Source organism: Xenopus laevis, chromosome 5S (assembly GCF_017654675.1).
Source record: "Xenopus laevis strain J_2021 chromosome 5S, Xenopus_laevis_v10.1, whole genome shotgun sequence".
NCBI classification, from domain to species: domain Eukaryota; kingdom Metazoa; phylum Chordata; class Amphibia; order Anura; family Pipidae; genus Xenopus; species Xenopus laevis.
The window spans coordinates 11815213-11834260 of record NC_054380.1 but is presented as its reverse complement, the minus strand read 5'-3'; the positions used below and the strand labels follow the sequence as shown (position 1 = coordinate 11834260).

At 42.3% G+C, this 19048-nt stretch overlaps 1 pseudogene; it reads left to right on the top strand.

Moving 5' to 3' along the window:
• The first annotated feature begins 9657 nt into the window (after nt 1–9657).
• On the top strand, nt 9658–9761 carry LOC121394393 (annotated as a pseudogene).
• Nucleotides 9762–19048: the final 9287 nt, after the last annotated feature.

The following is a 19048-nucleotide window of genomic DNA, read 5'->3' as shown; positions in this document are numbered from 1 at the left end:
AGTAGATAACAGATAAGTACTACTATAGTTTATATAAACAAGCTGCTGTGTAGCCATGGGGGCAGCCATTCAAGCACAGGATACACAGTAGAATTGATGTCATGTATACGATCGGTGACGTATGGCATCATTTCCACTGGTGACTTGCAAAATTGTGTTCATCACCCCTCTCCCCATCCATATTAGCCACCAGATTTACTCAAATGAGTTGGACTGGGGAGATTGTTTTTTTACCAAAAAAATGTAATTTGTTATGTAAGCACCAAGGGTCTGCCCCCTGAAAGCTTCTTCTCTAGGCACAGACCCTTGGGTGTCTATATACAAATACAGCCCTTCCACTCACATCACAGAGCAAGACAATGCAGGCCAGAGTGACCATATAGTATATAGCAGGGACTGGGGGTCCCTGAGACAGCAGCCCTGGTTGGACCATGTGTGCCTTTATATGGTCACAGAACCCCTCAGTGACTTCTAATATCCTTATCATTTACAGTAGGGGGTACATTATCCCTTATAATACATGAGTGATACTCAGAGTTCCCTGTATAACTCAGCCTGCAGCCTGCAGCCTTTATATGGTCACAGAACCCCTCAGTGACTTCTAATATCCTTATCATTTACAGTAGGGGGTACATTATCCCTTATAATACATGAGTGATACTCAGAGTCAGGCTCGGACTGTGGGTTCTGGCAAATGCCAGAGGGGCTGCTATAAGGTACCATAGAAAGTCAGTATTTAGTGGGCTGGGGGGAGCTGTTTGGGCCTCTGTGTGGGCTGATTGGGCCTCTGTGTACCTGAAATGCCAGGGTCTATTTTAATTCTCAGTCCGGACCTGCTCAGAGTTCCCTGTATAACTCAGCCTGCAGCCTTGTGCCTTTATATGGTCACAGAACAACCCCTCAGTGACTTCTAATATCCTTATCATTTACAGTAGGGGTTAGATTATCCCTTATAATACATGAGTGATACTCAGAGTTCCCTGTATAACTCAGCCTGCAGCCTTGTGCCTTTATATGGTCACAGAACCCCTCAGTGACTTCTAAGGAGACAATTAATCTGCTAGTATTAATATAAGTTACAAAAAAAAAACATTGGCACCAGGGCCCCCTTACAAGTTAAAAAGAAACATTGGGGCCCCAGAGAATATTTTTTTTAAAAACATTGGTGGCAGGGGCCTATAGAGTATTAAAATAATACATTGGTGGCCAGGGGTTTAATAAAATAAAATAAAAACACATTGGTGTTCAGTAGAACTGAATTTGTGGCATCAGGACATTAACTTCAACTTCGGCCCTTTTCTCAGCTTTGGGTCTTTTCATGGCTTCGGGACATTGGCTCTTCAGAACTTCGGCTCTTTTGTGATGTCACTGTGGGGCGGGTCTATAAATAGAGGGGGAGGGGCGGGTTAAGGTCTGGTATGGGTCGAGAATTTCTCAAATTGCATGCCACTAGTGGGAAGATCCAGTTAAAGTAGAGGAACAGAGTCAGACACAGGAATAACATACACAATACAGAAAAAATAATATAAAATTGGCCACTAGGTGGCAGCATATAGGAGAACAAGTAAATTAATTAAACAAGGGCATTTTTAGTTTGATGTAGATCAGGGGACTCCAACCTTTTTAACCATGAGCAACATGCAGATATAAAAAGCTTTAAAGAGCATCACATACATAAAAAATTATCCTGGATGGAGCAAAATAAGTGCAATGATTGGCAATTGTAGACTGTCAGCCAACAGGAGGATCATTTTTATGCAACCAAAACTTTTTTCTAAGCCATTAATTAAAACAATAAGCACCTACTGGCCACTGGGAGCAAAATCTAAAGGGTTGGAGAGCAACATGTTACTCACTAGGCAATGGTTGGTGATGTAGAGAGTAAGATTCTGAGACAATTGGTCTTCATTTTTTTTCTTTGGAGTTTTTTAAATTTTTCCATATTTTGTCAGTGGCTCTCCAGTTTGCAGTTTTAGCAGTTATCTGATTGCTAGGGTCCTAATTACCTTAGCAACCAGGGAGTGGCTTGAACGAGAGACTAATATATGAATAGGAGAGGTCCTGAAAGGAAAAATGAGTTATACAAGTATAAGAAACAATAACAATATAATTGTTGCCTCGCAGAGCAATAGTATTTGGGCTACTGGGGTCAGCTGAAAAAAACACAAAAGAGGAGCTCAAATAGTTATAGAACTATTAAAAATTAATAACGATTACCAATTGAAAATTTGCTGGCCATTCTATAACATACTAAAAGTTATCCACCCTTTTTGGATGGTGACATTTTGATAAAAAGTAAATTTTTTAGGTTTGACATACCCTGGCACAGAGAGTAACCTTAGTAACCATTTACTGAGCACTTGTATCCATTCTGGGGATCAAGCAGCAGCGCTGTTCCTAATGCCTGATACAGCCCCTGAAATGCCGCCCCCTCCACCCCCAGAGCTCACCTTTTCCTGTGCCGCAGGCTGATTTCAGTCCCTACCTCTGGCATCAGCCTCCTTCTTCTGTCAGAGAAGAAACACGTCTCGAGACTTCGCATTCTGCACCAGAGTGGTGTTTGCACCAGAGCCAGGGGCGTAACTATAGAGGAAGCAGACCCTGCAGCTGCAGGGGGGGCCAGGAGGTATAGGGGCCCCATGAGGCCCTAACTCATATACAATTTCAATAAATATTGGAGAAACAAGTCAACCTCTAAACATTTTGGGGGCCTGAAAAATAATTTGCTGTGGGGCCCAGTAATATCTAGTTACGCCACTGACCAGAGCCAACACAATGGCTTCAGAAATGAAAGAAGACACAAGCTACTGCCAGCTTTGGGGGCTGTGATTGGCCTTCGGATTTCAGCAGGCTGATTTTGGCACCATGTGGCCCTAGCCTAAGACGATATGAAGAAGGGCAAAATACAGAAGACTGCAACAAAAACAAATGCAAAATAACACAAGTCTAAAGGTGGCCATACACGATAAGGATTCGCTTATTTGGCGAGGTCGCCCAACAAGCGGATCTTTCCCCTATATGACCATCATTGGCAGGGCAATATCGCGTTAATCTGAACAATCGCCCCTGGCCGAATGATTGGATCACAACAAAATGAATGGCCACTGACGGTCCTCGATGCAGTGGCTGCAGCAAAATAATCCTCCAAATAGAATCTGTTTAAATCTGGCTCCATGATCTTTCTCCCTGCAGCTGGAGTTTGAAACAGTAAAGGGAAAAATAAAATCCAATACGGATCTCTACACAGTCGCCAACTGCTCTACAGGGAAACAAACAAAGCTGCTTGAGTTCTGCATGGGCTGGGAAGTAAGGCAGGGGCTCCCCCTGCTGTTCATAAGTATGATTGTTTCCCTGCAGTGAATGAAGGGAGAATTTCACTGCATGCAGTCAGGTTTCTTATAAAAACAGTACACATTTTTTAATTAAAGTATATTGGAGATAGGTTTCTTTTTCATTAAAGAAAGAAAAATGAGATTTTGTTTTTGTCTTTACATGCCCTTTAAGACAAGTCTAACGGTACACAAGGTAGATATAAGATACAGATCAATAGTACACAAGGCAGAGAGTTAAAACTGAATGCAACAGTACGGAAAACCGTGAAAAGGAGCGCAACCAATGGAAATTGTGAACAAGGTCGGCAACCATCACACAAGGCAGAGAAAAGAATAAGTGCAACAAAACATAAAATCACCAAACGTGCCACGGCACACAAGTCTGTGACAACACAAGACCCAGGCAAACAAAGCTGAGTGCATCATACAAGGACAAGAAGACATTGGCAAGTTCAGCAATACAAGACCAGTGTGCAGTAGAGTGGAAGTGAATTCATGGTATGATCATCCAGTTAACAGGATTCTGGGGTACCCCTGCTTCTTTTAATTGACATTCGCCTCCCAAGATAAGATCAAGACCAAGATAGGGAAAGTAAGATAATGGCATGAGAACGTTATATTCTACAGAGGCATATATGCTCTTTATGGCTTGTACATTTGAGCCTGGCATGAATATCCTTGGAACCTGCTCGCTTTGCCCTTGGAGACTGAGGGTTTCAAGTGACAAGACAAACAGATTTTGGTGTTCATCACTGACACATTGTGCTAATCCTTACAGACAAATGTAACATTGACTTGACATTTAAGTGGCACATTCTTCAAGTGGCCGTTCTCGTATCGCCTTCTAGGTGACTCCTCTCTCTTTATTTTTAAAGCAGTTTGTTCTTTTCACTCTGGCTGTCTTTATAACTTGTCTGTCTCATTGTTCTTCATATAACAGATGTCTTGTCCATGTAAACACTGACACTGCACAAAATGTGGGTCCATCTTCATAATCTTGTTGTGCTGGGTAAAGGGCTTTGTTTATTTTCAAAATAATAAATTTTCACTCCTCAGTTTATATGTACTTAGCACTTTATTTCTTTTTTTAGTAACCACACCCACACGTTTTTTACAAATAGATATTACACTGCCCATTATGGTTTTATACCAATGGAACATGCATTTTATTTAGGAGAGCTTACACTCAAATCCGGACCATTATTTGTGCTGGAAGTTATGTCAATACTACTTCATGAAGCAGCTCGGCTCAGGATGGGCACCAGTGGTTCTCAGACAGTTAATATAAACAGAACTCACCCTCACCATTTAGAGTCAATGCTGTATTAAAATGCTAGTTAAGTAGCAACAGGATACCCGCAGCTTAATGGATCACAGAAGTCACTCTCAATGCTATGCTCATCAGAGACAGCTCTACTTTCAGTCTAAATCAGTGGTTCCCAAATCGTGGGGCTGCCCTACTGAGGGAGCTCAGAGCAGCGGCTGGGGGGCTCAGCATGAAGACCATTTATTTGAAAATAATGCCTATTTTATACTCTTGATACTCCTGAACCCCAGTTCAAGGGTGAGTTAAGGAATGATTTGGGGTTATAAATATTGTTGGACCTATGACTTAGTGGTTAATATCTGTATCCTTGCTAAGGGGGATCCTGACCAGGGCCGCCATCAGGGGGGGACAGGGGGGACAAGCGTACCGGGCCCGGGCATGAAGGGGGGCCCGGCAGCGCTGCATTTTTTTGAAGATCCGGGCCCCCCTTACGAGCGCCCGAGCCGTACGTCTTGCCTCTTCAGTGCCGAATGCGGAAGTGCCGAAAAGCCGAAGCCGATGCGACGAAAAGACCCGAAGTCACGGAAAAAGCCGAAGTCACGAAGCGCCGAAAAGACCCGAAGTCACGAAAACAGCCGAAGCCGAAGTCCTGAAGCAGCGCAAAGACCCGAAGTCACGAAAACAGCCGAAGCCGAAGTCCTGAAGCAGTGAAAAGACCCGAAGTCACGAAAGGAGGCGAAGTTGAAGTACTGAAGCCATGAGTTCAATTCTACTGAACACCAGTTTGTGTTTTTTTTTTTTTTTAATCCCCTGGCCACCAATGTATTATTTTAATATTCTATAGGCCCCTGCCACCAATCTTTTTTTAAAACTTTTGTTTTTGGGGCCCCAATTTTTTTTTTAACTCGTAAGGGGCCCCTTGCCACCATTGTTTTTTTTTGGGGTTTTTTTTTAAAAAAAAATTAATTTTCTTTTTGGTGGCCCCAAATTTTTTTAACTTGTAAGGGGGCCCCTGCCACCAGTTTTTTTTTTTTTTTCCAAAAAAAATTATTTTTTTTTAAATTTTTTTTGGGGCCCCAATTTGTTTTTAACTTGTAAGAGGGCCCCTGCCACCATTTTTTTTTTTCAAAAAAAATTTTTTTTCTCCAAATTTTTTTTTTGGGGCCCCAATTTGTTTTTAACTTATAAGGGGGCCCCTGCCGCCAAAGTTTTGTTTTTTTTTCAAAAAAAAATTTTTTTTTCAAATTTTTTTTTGGGGCCCCAATTTGTTTTTAACTTATAAGGGGGCCCCTGCCGCCAATGTTTTTTTTTTTTTTTCAAAAAAAAATTAATTTTTTTTCAAATTTTTTTTTGGGGCCCCAATTTGTTTTTAACTTATAAGGGGGCCCCTGCCGCCAATGTTTTTTTTTTTTTTTCAAAAAAAAATTAATTTTTTTTCAAATTTTTTTTTGGGGCCCCAATTTGTTTTTAACTTAGAAGGGGGCCCCTGCCACCAATGTTTGTTTATTTTTTTTGTTTTTTTTACATTTTTTTTTGTTGGGGCCCCAAGTTTTTTTTAACAGGGGGCCCCTGCCACCAATGTTTTTAAAAAAAAAAAAATTTTAATTTTTTTTTTTTGGGGCCCCAATTTTTTTTATAAGGGGGCCCTGACCATCAATAGCTTTTTACAACTTGTGTGGGGGGGGGTTACTTTTTTAGCGCTGATGTCTGTGTGGTCTTTTAACTGCGATGTGGGCGGGATATGGGGCGGAGCTTGGTCGTCAGTGTGGGCGGGGCCCAGGGGGCCCCAAAAATTTTGTTGTACGGGGCCCCGTGATTTCTAATGGCGGCCCTGATCCTGACCAAAGGTTGGACTTGCAAAAGAAGGGTCCTAGGTTGATGGCTATCACGGATGCACTAATGTATTTATTATAATTATGAACACACTCCTCGGTAGACTTATAAGCTATTTAACTACCAAGGCTGACTTTTGTTGCCAGAGCTCCTCAACATGGGATCTATTTTATTCGTATACGTGCCAATCCTCACTCAAAGGCCTCCACCTAGGCTCCACTCTAATACCCAAGACTGTAGATTTGCCTTCTCATTGGGAGTCTTCTCCAATCGACTACCGTAAAAATGAGACATTCCCTTCCTTTTATACAGTTGGTAGGGCCATTTTTCTTTGCAGCATGTAGGATACTTGAAAAGTTTCCATATATCTACCTTTCCAGAAGGGCTGCCTAAACTCCTTCATTTTCCCCAGAAGATACCCCTACCCCTGAGAAATAGGTTCCACTTGCCATAATCTTCATGGGAGCCTACCATAGAACGCACAGATTATTTAAGGATTTGCTACATCCCTACAATAGAAAAAAGGAGGCTGCCATATGTTGGCGATGAATCCTTCCATACATCGTTACAATACTATTATTGAAATCTAGGTCTGAAAATCAGTTTCAATTGCAGTCCCACTGTGAGATGCATCAGTTTACTTAAAACTAAAACATGTGGAAGAGCACAAACGGCACGCTGATATTGTCCTGGAAAGAATCGAACACTTAGAAGTCAGAGGAAGCAGCCACACAAGATGATGACTATATAAATTCTGTGTATTCTCAATCATGCCAGTGGATGTGACAGCCAATCATGGTCATCCCCTTACTCTTCATAGATATCACTGTTGTTATCCTTTTTCCTTATACATGTCTTTATATATATATATATATATATATATATATATATGTCTTTATGATCCATTCAGTATGATTGCTTTGCGCATCAGTGTATGGAGATCTATATTGAGCCAGCTATTTGGGTATGTGCAGTTTAAAATGCAACCCAAAGGCATTAACAGATTCTTGGGAAACTGCATTACCCTTACTCTTACCATTATCTTTAATGTTCATAGCAGTGGGTGTTTTGCTTTTATATTTGACCAGGAGCCATATTACTGTACCTTTAAGACAGATAGAGGAGGTACAGATGTAGGACATGGACACTTTTAGCCACCTTTATCTGACCTCCCCCTCTTAGATGAGCATGATGTGAGTTCTAATTCAGCAACAGACGTAGGGCCGTGATTGTGATGTCCCTAGGATGGGGGTCACAGACAGAGGGATTATTGGTGCTAAGTAAGGAGTCTTGATCTGTAAATCCTCCTGAACTTGCAGCCTGAGCTCTGGAATGTTGGCTCCTTCTCTCCTGTTGGAAGGCTGGGTGTGACCTGCAAATAAAGGTGCGCCATTGGCTTTAATGCTGATAATAAGTACAAAACAACCATATATCACTTCAAGCTTCCGGACTCATTATGCAATTCAGGAGCTGACACTGTTATTGTACTCAAATACTCCTCTGATGGATAAACAGCTTTCATCAAATAGGGTACACGCATCGGAAAGTCAGTTGCTACTATACGAAAATTAATCACTAGATTAACTAGCAGTAGGGCAGTTTCCATTTGCACAAAAAAGGTTGAACTTGACATAATGTGCTTTTTCAACCTCAGGCTCAAAGTTATGTTGTGTATAAGAAATATGATTTCTATTTTTATTTGTATCTGTTATAGTTCCTCTCTTGAACCCCTACCAGGGTCACACTGGTAGGTGCAGGGCCCCCCAGACCTGCAGCCCCAACCTAAATACAGGGGCTGCCGGCACCCACCCAACTCCCTCCCCATAGCGCACATAAATTAAACTTACCTTCAGTACGTCAGGGGAGAGAGATCAGAGTCCTGGGGGAGCTCCAGCGGGGATCAGGTTTGTCCCGGCAGGGCCACCAGGTTTTTTTCCTGGTGTCGGCCGGCACAGTCCAACCCTATTCCCTACCACCATACGCACACCAAGTAATATTAAAAGAATTTATTTCACAGGTAATAGATGGCACATTTATAACTATGGGTGCTTGATTAAAGCTAAAGTTTACTTTAAAACAGGGCCAGTGGCCCTAACAACCAAAGCAACCATATATTAGCTGTAATTTTAAACCAAAAAGGAGAGTAACAAAAATATGTATGGCTCAAAAATTCACAAAAACAAGACTAATAGGGAATTTTCTCCAAACATCACTGTGTGCAGCTGCATAATGTTCCTCTCAGATTGAGAATGTCCCCATGCATGATGACATAATGAAATTTCCCATTATTAATAAAAAAAAAAGCCTTTGGGAAAAGTACAGTGAATTCCTTTTGGCACATTGTGGTTTCTGTTTGGTTGGCAGTGTACAGACTGGTCAGTGACAGTGTGGTGATTCATCTAGTAACTGCTAATCAAGCAGAGACCCCTTCTAGGTACAGTTATCATTTTGGCTGGTGTGAAACAGGCTGAACATTACAATATTGTGTGAAATTGGCCACACAGCCACCCCAGTACCTTCAATAGCTCCTACCAACCCCAGATGTTCCCCTTCCAGGCAGAAGACAAAACGAGCAGTACATAGAGCATGAGAATCCACAAATGTATCCTGCCCAGATAGATGAGAACATGAGCAATAAATATAGATGTCCCCTGTCTAGAAAGAGGGCAAGGTGAGAGGTACATAAAGAATTGGTACCCACATATGTACCCTGCTAAAAGAGAGGGTAAGTAGAGATGGTATATACAACAAGTAACTACAGATGCACCCTGTCCTAATAGAGATAAAAGTAAATGAGTGGCCATAAAAAAAGAAAACTCTCTGAATAAAGTCATAGACAATAGTATGATCCAGTAAAAAACTGTGGGAATGATTCAGAAATACGGGTGCTATATTTCACAAGTAAAGCTGACCAATCAGCAGTCAGTTTTGGTCAACGTACCATAGATAATGATTGGTTGAACTCAGCACTTCTCTTTTTAAATCAGACCCATTGGAGTCTTCTTATCATTCTTTTTTTGTGATATTTAAAATAATGCAAATCAATTCTGATGTAAAGTAAAAAAAAAAAGTGATGTGCGGGTAAATAAATTGCCGACCCTAACTGCCCTCTCTCAATCTGAACCCAGCCTGGTATGAAGACACAATAACTGATATGCTTGTGCTGAACTGGCCCATTTCTGAGATCACCAGAGAGGTTGGCATAAGTATATACTGTAATGTGTCAGTGCCTCTCAGCCTTTTGGCTAAGATCAAGTTTAGTATCTGTTCTTATCAGGGGGTGAGGTGCATCTTAGCTAAAGGGTCCACCCAATGTGGATTCAACCACTGAGGGGCAGAGTAGGGTTGGCCGGTAAAAATGATGCTTGATGCCAATGTTATTAATAGGAAAAAACGAGAAGAATATAGGAAGGCCGGTATTTTTTTCCAGAAAACCATAGGTCAAAGAGGAGCTTGATCCTTTGACCAAAGTGCTTGCAGCTTTGGAGCCTGAGTATTTTGCGACCCAGCCTTTCCAACCCTGGGGTTCCAGAAGATCACAGTAAACTGTGCACTGAGGTTCAAGACAATATCACACTTTACAAAAGCACCTTACTGCACTTTGGCCTTTACCCCAGCGCATCGGGCATTGGGCAAGTTGGTGTACAGAAATTTTTGAAATCAGGCCAACAAGTTGGGATAGCACACAGCTCCACTCTTTAGTGATTTTTAGCCATGTAATCCCTTAACTCCATCTGGAGTCACCTCATGTTGCACTTTTTGTATCTGGTATAATAGCCTGCGGGCTAAAAGCATGGATCTGACGAGGGATGTAGGCCATTAGGTTCCTTTCCTCCTGAACATTGATCCCACTGTGGATCAACTATTTTATTTTGCCCTGTTGGAGGTCTACTCAGCGTCTGACTGGGCTGGGACCTGCCAGACATAGCCAGCGCTCCTGACCTCCAAGGGGGGGCTCTGCTACTGGGAGGGAGAGCGCATGGGGACCCTGGCTGCTACTGGGGGGGGCAGGCCCTGATGTGTCATCCCCGGTGGGCCCTGACCTCCCCCAGTCCGACCCTGGGTCCACTTGTTTATCCCATCACCTTGTAAGTCTAAGGGCTGGAGAGAGGCAAAGGGAATCAGAGACTCTAGGATAATTTTTGTACCTTTTGGCAAGGTGACTCCAGAGCAGAGGCAGGTCAGCTCTCTGCCCCCACCTGGCATGAGCGATCTCTGCTGAACCTTGCGCCGTGCACCTGGTGGCGCAGAAGATAACCGCCAAGCAGTGAGTGGATAAGGGAGAAGAGGTATGTGCCTGGTGCTGCCCTGCTACTACGCCCTAGGCACGTGCCTCTTCTGCCTACCCATAGTTCGGGCCCTGAGCCAGAGATTTTTAAGTCATGCACTTATATGTTTTTGGACTTTTTTTATATTAGATATGGGTGATGGATCACACTTGGGCTTCAATATAATACAAAAATTGGGTTGAGCCAGGGGAGTCAAAAAAGGCTTTACCCATCCTTTTCAAAGACTAGGGAAGTTCCTAACACTGGCCTGGTTAACAGGAAACTGCTAGATTCCCCAGGTAATACAAAATCAATAGGGAAATCCCATCTCACTACACTCCAAGCTCATGACTGAAGTTCATTTCTTTTACAAGATTCCATCCGAATAACAACATTCAACCAAAAAAAACTCTATCAAGCAATCTCTGGATTTAGGAAAGGGTTGATTTGATTGGTCAGCACCTTGGGCAAGGGACGTTAATCCCCTGGGTATCAGGCATTGATATAATCTCATTATAAATGTGTTAATGTTTTACGGGACATGACAACCTGCCATGCTAATATCATACAGTAACCTAGCCAAAAACTACCTATAACATATTATATAAAGTGATTTTTGGTTCTTGGACTTTTACATAGTTCCCAGCACTACAAATTAGGAAATATCAGAAATAAGCAAAGCTTTCGCGATGAGTTACAATAGTGTATATTTACTCTGCCAGCTTTTCAACCTGCTGTGTGAATGGAAACAGAAGCACTGGCACTTGTAGCTCTTAAAGTGTGTTTTCCCAGTAGAATAAAATTGTGCTATCTCCCATCAAAATGTAATAATATAATCTTGTCTGTACTGTATAAACAACTGCCTCTGGAACAGGTTATGCGTTTGTGTTCCAGTTTAATGCATGCAAGCAAAATATGTTACTATAAGGGAGAACTAAACCTCAATCCTAAAGATAGTCCCCATCTAATAACCCCCAATCACCCCCATCCACGCTTTCCCCCCGCATTGTTCGCTATTTAGAAAAGTGTCGCAGAAAGTCGCACACCTCGCACACCAAATTAGTACAGCGGAGGTTGTGGGCGCCATCTTTGGTTTCTTCAGATCCTCTGCTTCCCTTCAGCTATTTACAGAGCGTTCCAGCGCATGCGCAATAGGTCGGTGGTCCTTTAGCGAATGCATCCAGAGATACCAAAGATGGTGCCCATGAGCTTTGCTCCACAACTCTGCATGGAGAGGTCTGTGCGACTTTCTGCAACACTTTTCTAAATAGTGGACTATGTGGGGGCAAGCGTGGAGGGGAGGTTAATGGGGGTTATTGGATGGGGACTCTATCTTGGGGGAAGTTAGTTCTCCTTTAAACTTTGCTAGGGTTGCTACCTTTTAATAGAATTTCCACTGGCCGGTGGAGGGGGCAGGAACAAAGGGGCAGGCCATGACGTCAAAAAGGGTGGGTCGTGACGTCAAATGGATGGAGCCACAGTGCTCGATTGGATGGGGCGGGGCGTGACGTTAAAGGGGTCGGAGTCACAGCACTCGATTGGCCAGAAGCTGACAAAAAGGTGAGTTTTGACCAGACTGGGGGCAGGCCACAGGCTTTAACATTGCCGATAAATTTGTAATCCCGGCCTTGGCCTGGTGGCAGCCCAAAACAACCCTAAACTTTGCTGAGAGACAATATTTAGTATTTTACCTGCATGATCTATCTTGGGAAATCCACTATCCATGACCATTCGTCTAAAGCTGGACACGCACGTACCAATAATATCATGTTGTACGATTATTAGGACATGTATGGTCCCCGTCTGATCCTGACCGAGATTTAAGTATTATGGAAATATATTGACAGGGTCAGGCTGGGATGATGGGACAATGAGATACAACACAGTGGGCCCTGCTGACCCCAATCCACTACCCTCTCTCCCCTACTGGCCGATCGTGTCAAGTCAACAAGAAAAAAAAAGGTTTAGGGGCAGACGGGGCTTGCGGCTGGTAAAAATAATGGTTGATCCCAATGTTATTAATAGGGAAAAAAGATAAATATTTAGAAAGGCCTGTATTTTTTTCCAGAAAAGGAGGCAACCCTAGGTGGAGGCAGGGTGTGGCGGCCCCTGACACTGCAACCCTGGTAAACCCCAGACCCCCAGTGTGACAAGCTGCACATTGCACAAACATTGGCCAGTTTAAAATCCATAAATGATCTAACATGGACACCGAAATAACTGCAATCTTACAGAGGTCAATGCGTGGATCATTACTTACAGTCAATGTGCGGATGTAAAACTGTGTCTGTTTCTGAAGAACTTTATTGTATGTGGTAGTAAAGACTATACTGTCTGGAGCAGAAAACTCTCAATGTATAGCAGTTACCGTAATAGAAATATTAGATAGACAAGCTTTCTTTACAGTATATTGATTTACAGCAGTTTAATGTATAGAACAATATATAGAAGTTTGTACATTTTTGTGACCAAGCCTACCTTCTGATTCAAGGCACTTCCACGGGGACGGCTTGTGCGCCCATCAATGCTAATCTCTCCGAGAGTCAAGGCAACAAAACTCTTTGGCGATTATCTCAGTGCACATGTTCAGCATAACATTATGTTTACAGTACATTGATAATATCACGTTACTGTTGGATGAATGGAAGGTCAGGGGAAATAATATCTAATTAAGGAAGCACAATCTTTTCAAGAATAGTATTCTTTCTTGATGATCACGTCGAACTAATAAGTACTAACAAATTGCACCTATGATATTCTAAATAGTAGGAATAAATGTTTCAGTTTTTCCTTCACTTTTTTGCTGACTGTATTTTAGCAATAGCATGAAGTGGATTAAAAATCCTTTTCTATCATGTTAACTGAGCAACACAAACTTGGTTTACACTATATAAGTGATTTAAATATTGCTTCCTGCAGTCTTGGAAATACCCAATCACAGTGTGCAGGCAGGTGTTATTTTGTGGACACTTATTAAGATGTTTTGTATAACCACAAAATCTTATGTATGCGCCAGAATGGGGACCTAGTGCACATGCTTATACACAGGATAAACAACTATAGACCATGAGTAGGGAGGGGAATGAGAAGAGGACAATGACATCTAGAAATAAAGGAATAGAAAGTGAAATATATGACAGGTATGGATGTTTTAAAGGAGAAGGAAAGCCAAATGTTAGGCACCCCAAGTGATTGTATTGACTTACCTGAAACCCCGGTGCCAGCGCTCCTATCAGCAGAAAACTGCACCGGCCTGGGGTTATACCAGTGAGCACCACGGAGCGATCCTCTTCCAGCTTCTTCTTGCTTCTCGCAGCTGTGCATACGCATTAGAGCAAAAAGCCAAACTTGAACTAAAAAGTCGGCTATTTCGTTCTACTGCACATGTGTCTGCCCTGGGAAATTTGAAGAAGGAAGAAGCTCCGTGGTGCTCACTGGAAGAACCCCAGCCTGGGGTTTGAGGTAAGTAAATACAATCACTTAGGGGGGTGCCTAACATTTGGCGCCCCCAAGTGGAAGAAGACTTTCCTTCTCCTTTAATAAACATTTGGAATTTTATCATACAGCTTTTTCTGTGTGGGTGACAGGTCCCCTTTTAAGTCACAGCCTTTCCCTGCAGCCTGTTGCTCAAAAGCCTATTGGATGTTGCTCCCAGTGTCATCAAAGCAGGTGCTTATTTTTGGATTCCAGGCTTGGAGACAAGTTTTAGTTACAAAAAAACCATGTGTACTGTCAAACAGAGCCGCCTATAGACTGCAAGTCCACATTGGGGCTACATAATAGGCAATCATAGCACCAGGAACTTTTTTTATGCTTGTGTTGCTCCCCAACTCTTTTTTCATTTGAATGTGGCTCATGGATAATAAAAAAAAGTTGGGGACCCCTGCCCTAAGATGAGAAAAATGGACAGATATGTCCTTATTCTAGTGTCCACTGAAGAGGAAGGAGGCCAGGGCAGTAACACAATGCCTGGCAGGGTATAAACCAACAGCAGCATGTCAGAGTCCCTCCTATAACACTGTACACAACAGCCTCTCTGTAACGCCACTGTTATCTGTTTTTTTCAGGGTAGCGCCCCTGCCAAATCTTGCGCAACCTGGAAGTCTTGCTACATAGCGTGGCTCATGAACTTCCCTCTGTCCAACCAGCACAAATGTTATTATACTTCACTTACTGTTGCATTTACAGATCCATATACAATTCATACGCTTATACTTGGCCAATGTGCCATTGCATGTATAAAAACCAGTCTACCACGTGTAAAAGAAAAAACTGTTTGCTTTGGGTTGCTGCACTGGTGCAAGTGTTTTCACTTGTATTGTATTTCCTTATCGGCTGTCTAATTGTGAGAATAGACTTGGTGGAGTGAAAAGGTAAAGCTCAGCCTGAAAGCCAGTTAGGGCCATTAGTCTCCCTGATATTCCGATACTCCAGCTTAGGATCAGTTAGAATAAAATTTGGGGTATATATGTATTTATTGCTGGATATTCTTGAAACTATGACTGGAATACAGATACTTTCCTGCTTATTTGTACTCATTTCAGGAGTTTAACAGCCAGGCCAGTAAATAACAGGTCAGGTGACAACCATACATGGGGTTTGAACTTAAAAAGTCTAAACTAGATATTACTAGTAAATACTGAGGCCTAAGGTGGCATCATTGCACAAAATACATGGATTTTTAACCATAAACCAAAGTAGAGACTTCTCCAGTGTCAGACTGCGGGGGTCCAGAGGCTGCCACCTCAGGGGCCCACACAACCCCCCAGCCCCCACAGGAGGGCAGGTAAACATGCAGTTTCCACAGACGTGCAGGTCTGAGTCAGCTGGGCCAACGAGGTCCTGGGCCCACTGGGTTGTTTGTCCATGTCCTGACGGCCCAGTCAGACATTGCACTTCTCACAATGCAGATATGTCAACCTCCCCTATTTTTTTGGACCCTGTCCCCTGATCTCCCTTCACTCATAAGCATGCACCCGATTTCTGCCGATTTCCCACATTTTTACTCCAATTTTCGTCTGTTTTGGTGCACGCGCAGTTGTCACGAAACAGAAAATTGCTCCAACTGCACATGCGCCGATTCGCCTTTTCTCATTCTGAAGATTACTGAAGATAATAATATGGCTGCCGTGAACTCCGCTCAACAGAATCTGCATGGAGGGGGGGGAAGCTAGGCTGGGGGATAGGAGGGTAGGGCTTTTTTTTATCAAGGGTTCGTTTCTCCATTAAGCACCTCTTCTCCAGCATGAACATCCCCAACTTGGCCAGTCTTTCCTCATAGCTAAGATTTTCCATACCTTTTACCAGCTTAGTTGCCCTTCTCTGTACCCTCTCTAATACAATAATGTCCTGTTTGAGTGATGGAGACTAAAACTGTACGGCATATTCTAGATGGGGCCTTAAAGGAGAAGGAAAGTTACGGAGGGATTTTATTGCCAATAGACTAGCTGTAATAGTGCAAGCTAGAATGCTATATTTATTCTGTAGAATGCTTTACCATACCTGAGTAAAAAGCTCTAGAAACTCTCTGTTTGTTTAGGATAGGAGCTGCTGTATTAACATGGTGTGACATCACTTCCTGCCTGAGTCTCTCCCTGCTCTGGGCTCAGATTACAGTAAAGAAGGGAGGGGGGGGGAAGAGAAGCAAACTGAGCATGCTCTTGCCCAGGGCAATGAGGTTAAAACTGAAAACAGGAAGTCTGATACAGAAGCCCATGAGTACACAATAGAAGGAAAGAAATGCTGTGTTTCTTTTGACAGGGGACTCAGAGCAGCACCACTTTGGGGGTTTACTGGTATATTTAGATGGACCTTTCTGATAAGGATTACTTAGTTTTAACTTTTCCTTTTCCTTTAATAGTGCTCTATACAGTGGAAGAATAACTCCCTCCTTTTGTGAATCTCTGCCCCTTTTAATACAGCTCAAGACCTGATTTGCCCTTGATGCTGCCGACTGGCATTGCTTGTTACAGCCAAGTTTAGTATCTACATGGACTCCAAGGTCCTTTTCCATTATGGATTTGCCTAGTGCAGTCCCATTAAGGGTATAAGTGGATATTTTTACATCCCAGGTGCATGACTTTACATTTTGAATCTCATTTGCCACTTAGCTGCCCATATTGGCAGTTTGTCAAGATCCTGTTGCAAGGATGCCACATCCTAGATGGAATAAATTGGGCTGGATAGTTTTGTGTCATCTGCAAACACTGATACATTACTTACAATACCCTCCCCAAAGTCATTAATGAACAAGTCAAATAAAAGTGGGCTCAATTCAGAGCCCTGAGGGACCCCACTAAGAACCTTACTCCAAGTAGAGAATGTACCATTAACAACCACCCTCTGTACCCGATCCTGTAGCCAGTTTCCTATCCATGTTCAAACAACTTCATTAAGCCCAACAGACCTTAGTTTAGAAAGCAGTCGTTTGTGGGGCACAGTATCATACACTTTGGCAAAATCCAAATAGATCACATCTACTGCCCCCCCACTGTTCAGCATCTTACTTACCTCATCATAAAAAGCAATCAATTTTATCTGACATAACCTATCCTTCATAAAGCCATGCTGATTGCTGCTCATAATGCCTTTCACTAGGACATTTTGAATGTGATCCCTTAACAAGTCTTCAAATAATTTGCCCGCCAAAGATGTTAAACATACTGGCCTATAATTGCCAGGCTGAGATAGTAGTAATCCCTTTTTAAATATTGGAATAACATCAGCTTTCCTCCAATCCATTGGTACCATATCAGATGAAAGCGAATCTGAAAAAATCAGAAATAGGGGCTGGTCTAAAACTGAACTAAGCTCTCTTAGAACCTCTCACATTAATTTTTATTAAAACTTTATGAACCAAATACTGAATCAGCCACTAACTAGATTGAGCTGAGCCTACATTACAACTATGAAGTGAGCCTGGGAACTCTGACTCCTCTATTGTATACACTGAAGAAAAGAACAAATTTAGCACATTTGCCTTTTCTGTATCGGTTACAACCATACTGATACCATAATTTAAAGGAACAACACTCTCAACCTGCATCTTTTTACGATTAAAATACGTAAAACACTTTTTGGGATTCTACTTAGCCTCAGCAGCAATGCTCTCCTCTTTTCCTACAGAATTGTGTTTTTACATCATTTCTTATAGCGTTTATATTCATTAAATGCTGCTTCTGTCCTCACAGACTTGTAATATTTAAATACCTTTCTCTTCTTTCCTATTAACTTCTTTCCTTCTATATTAAGCGACATAGGGTGATTCTTGGTGCTTCTACATTTACATCTTAAGAGAATAAATTGAGAACAGTGACAATTTACCATTGTTTTAAATGAGAACCATTTCTGTTCTGTGTTTTTTAGCTGAAAACATAATGCCCCAATCTATGCTCTGAAGGGCAACCCTCAAGGCATTAAAGTTGTCTTTTTTGAAATTCAGGGGTTTTTGTTGCCACAGTGTAAATTCCTTTTTTGTATCAGACATTAAATTAGATCACATTATTGATTCAATCACTTGCACATTTGCTATACGTACTGGGTCATTAGAGATCACTAGATCCAGTATAGCATTTTTTCTAGATGGCTCATCAACAACTTGTGCCATAAAAGTTTAACTTGTTCCCATTAACTGTCCTGGCAGTACTGTTGTTCCAGTCAATATCTGGGTAATTAAAATCCCCCATTATCATTACTTTCCCCAAACTAGCAGCATTTTCTATTTGCATCAGGCAGGGCCAGAACTAGAGTTTGGCAGAATAGGCACGTGCCTAGGGCACAAGACTTGGAGGGAGCCAGGCCTTCTAACATAAAAGCCAAAGAGTAGTGACTTGAATGAATTGGGGGATGTCATTCACTGCAGTGTTTTCGTTACTCCAAATATTTACCAAGCTAAGTTTATTTCCTTGGCTGTATTTTCCACCCGACACACCCCCTTCCCTTATCTCAGGTCCTGCACTCCGTGAAGCAGCCTCTGTTGTAGGGTGCACTTATCAGCTTACAGCCCTCACTTCCTTGTGGCCCCGAGAAGACTTATCAACTAGGTGCTCATACAGACTGTGACACTTTCTCCTTGTGGCTTTTATTTAGCAAATACCAAGCACTCACAGAGAAACAGCTGTTTCAAATAAGAAACTTCTAGGTCACTGAGGATGCTGGGAATTGGAGTCCAGCAAAACCAGTAAAATAAAAACAAGCTTCACATTAGCTATTAGCACCAGGGTGAACTGGCATTTACAGGAAAGCTGCCAGATTGGGAAAGAGTAAATATTGTGCCTACACATATATTTTACATAAGCTTAGTGCCACATGAAAGAAATTGCATGCCGATCTCTAAGCTAAAGGGGATG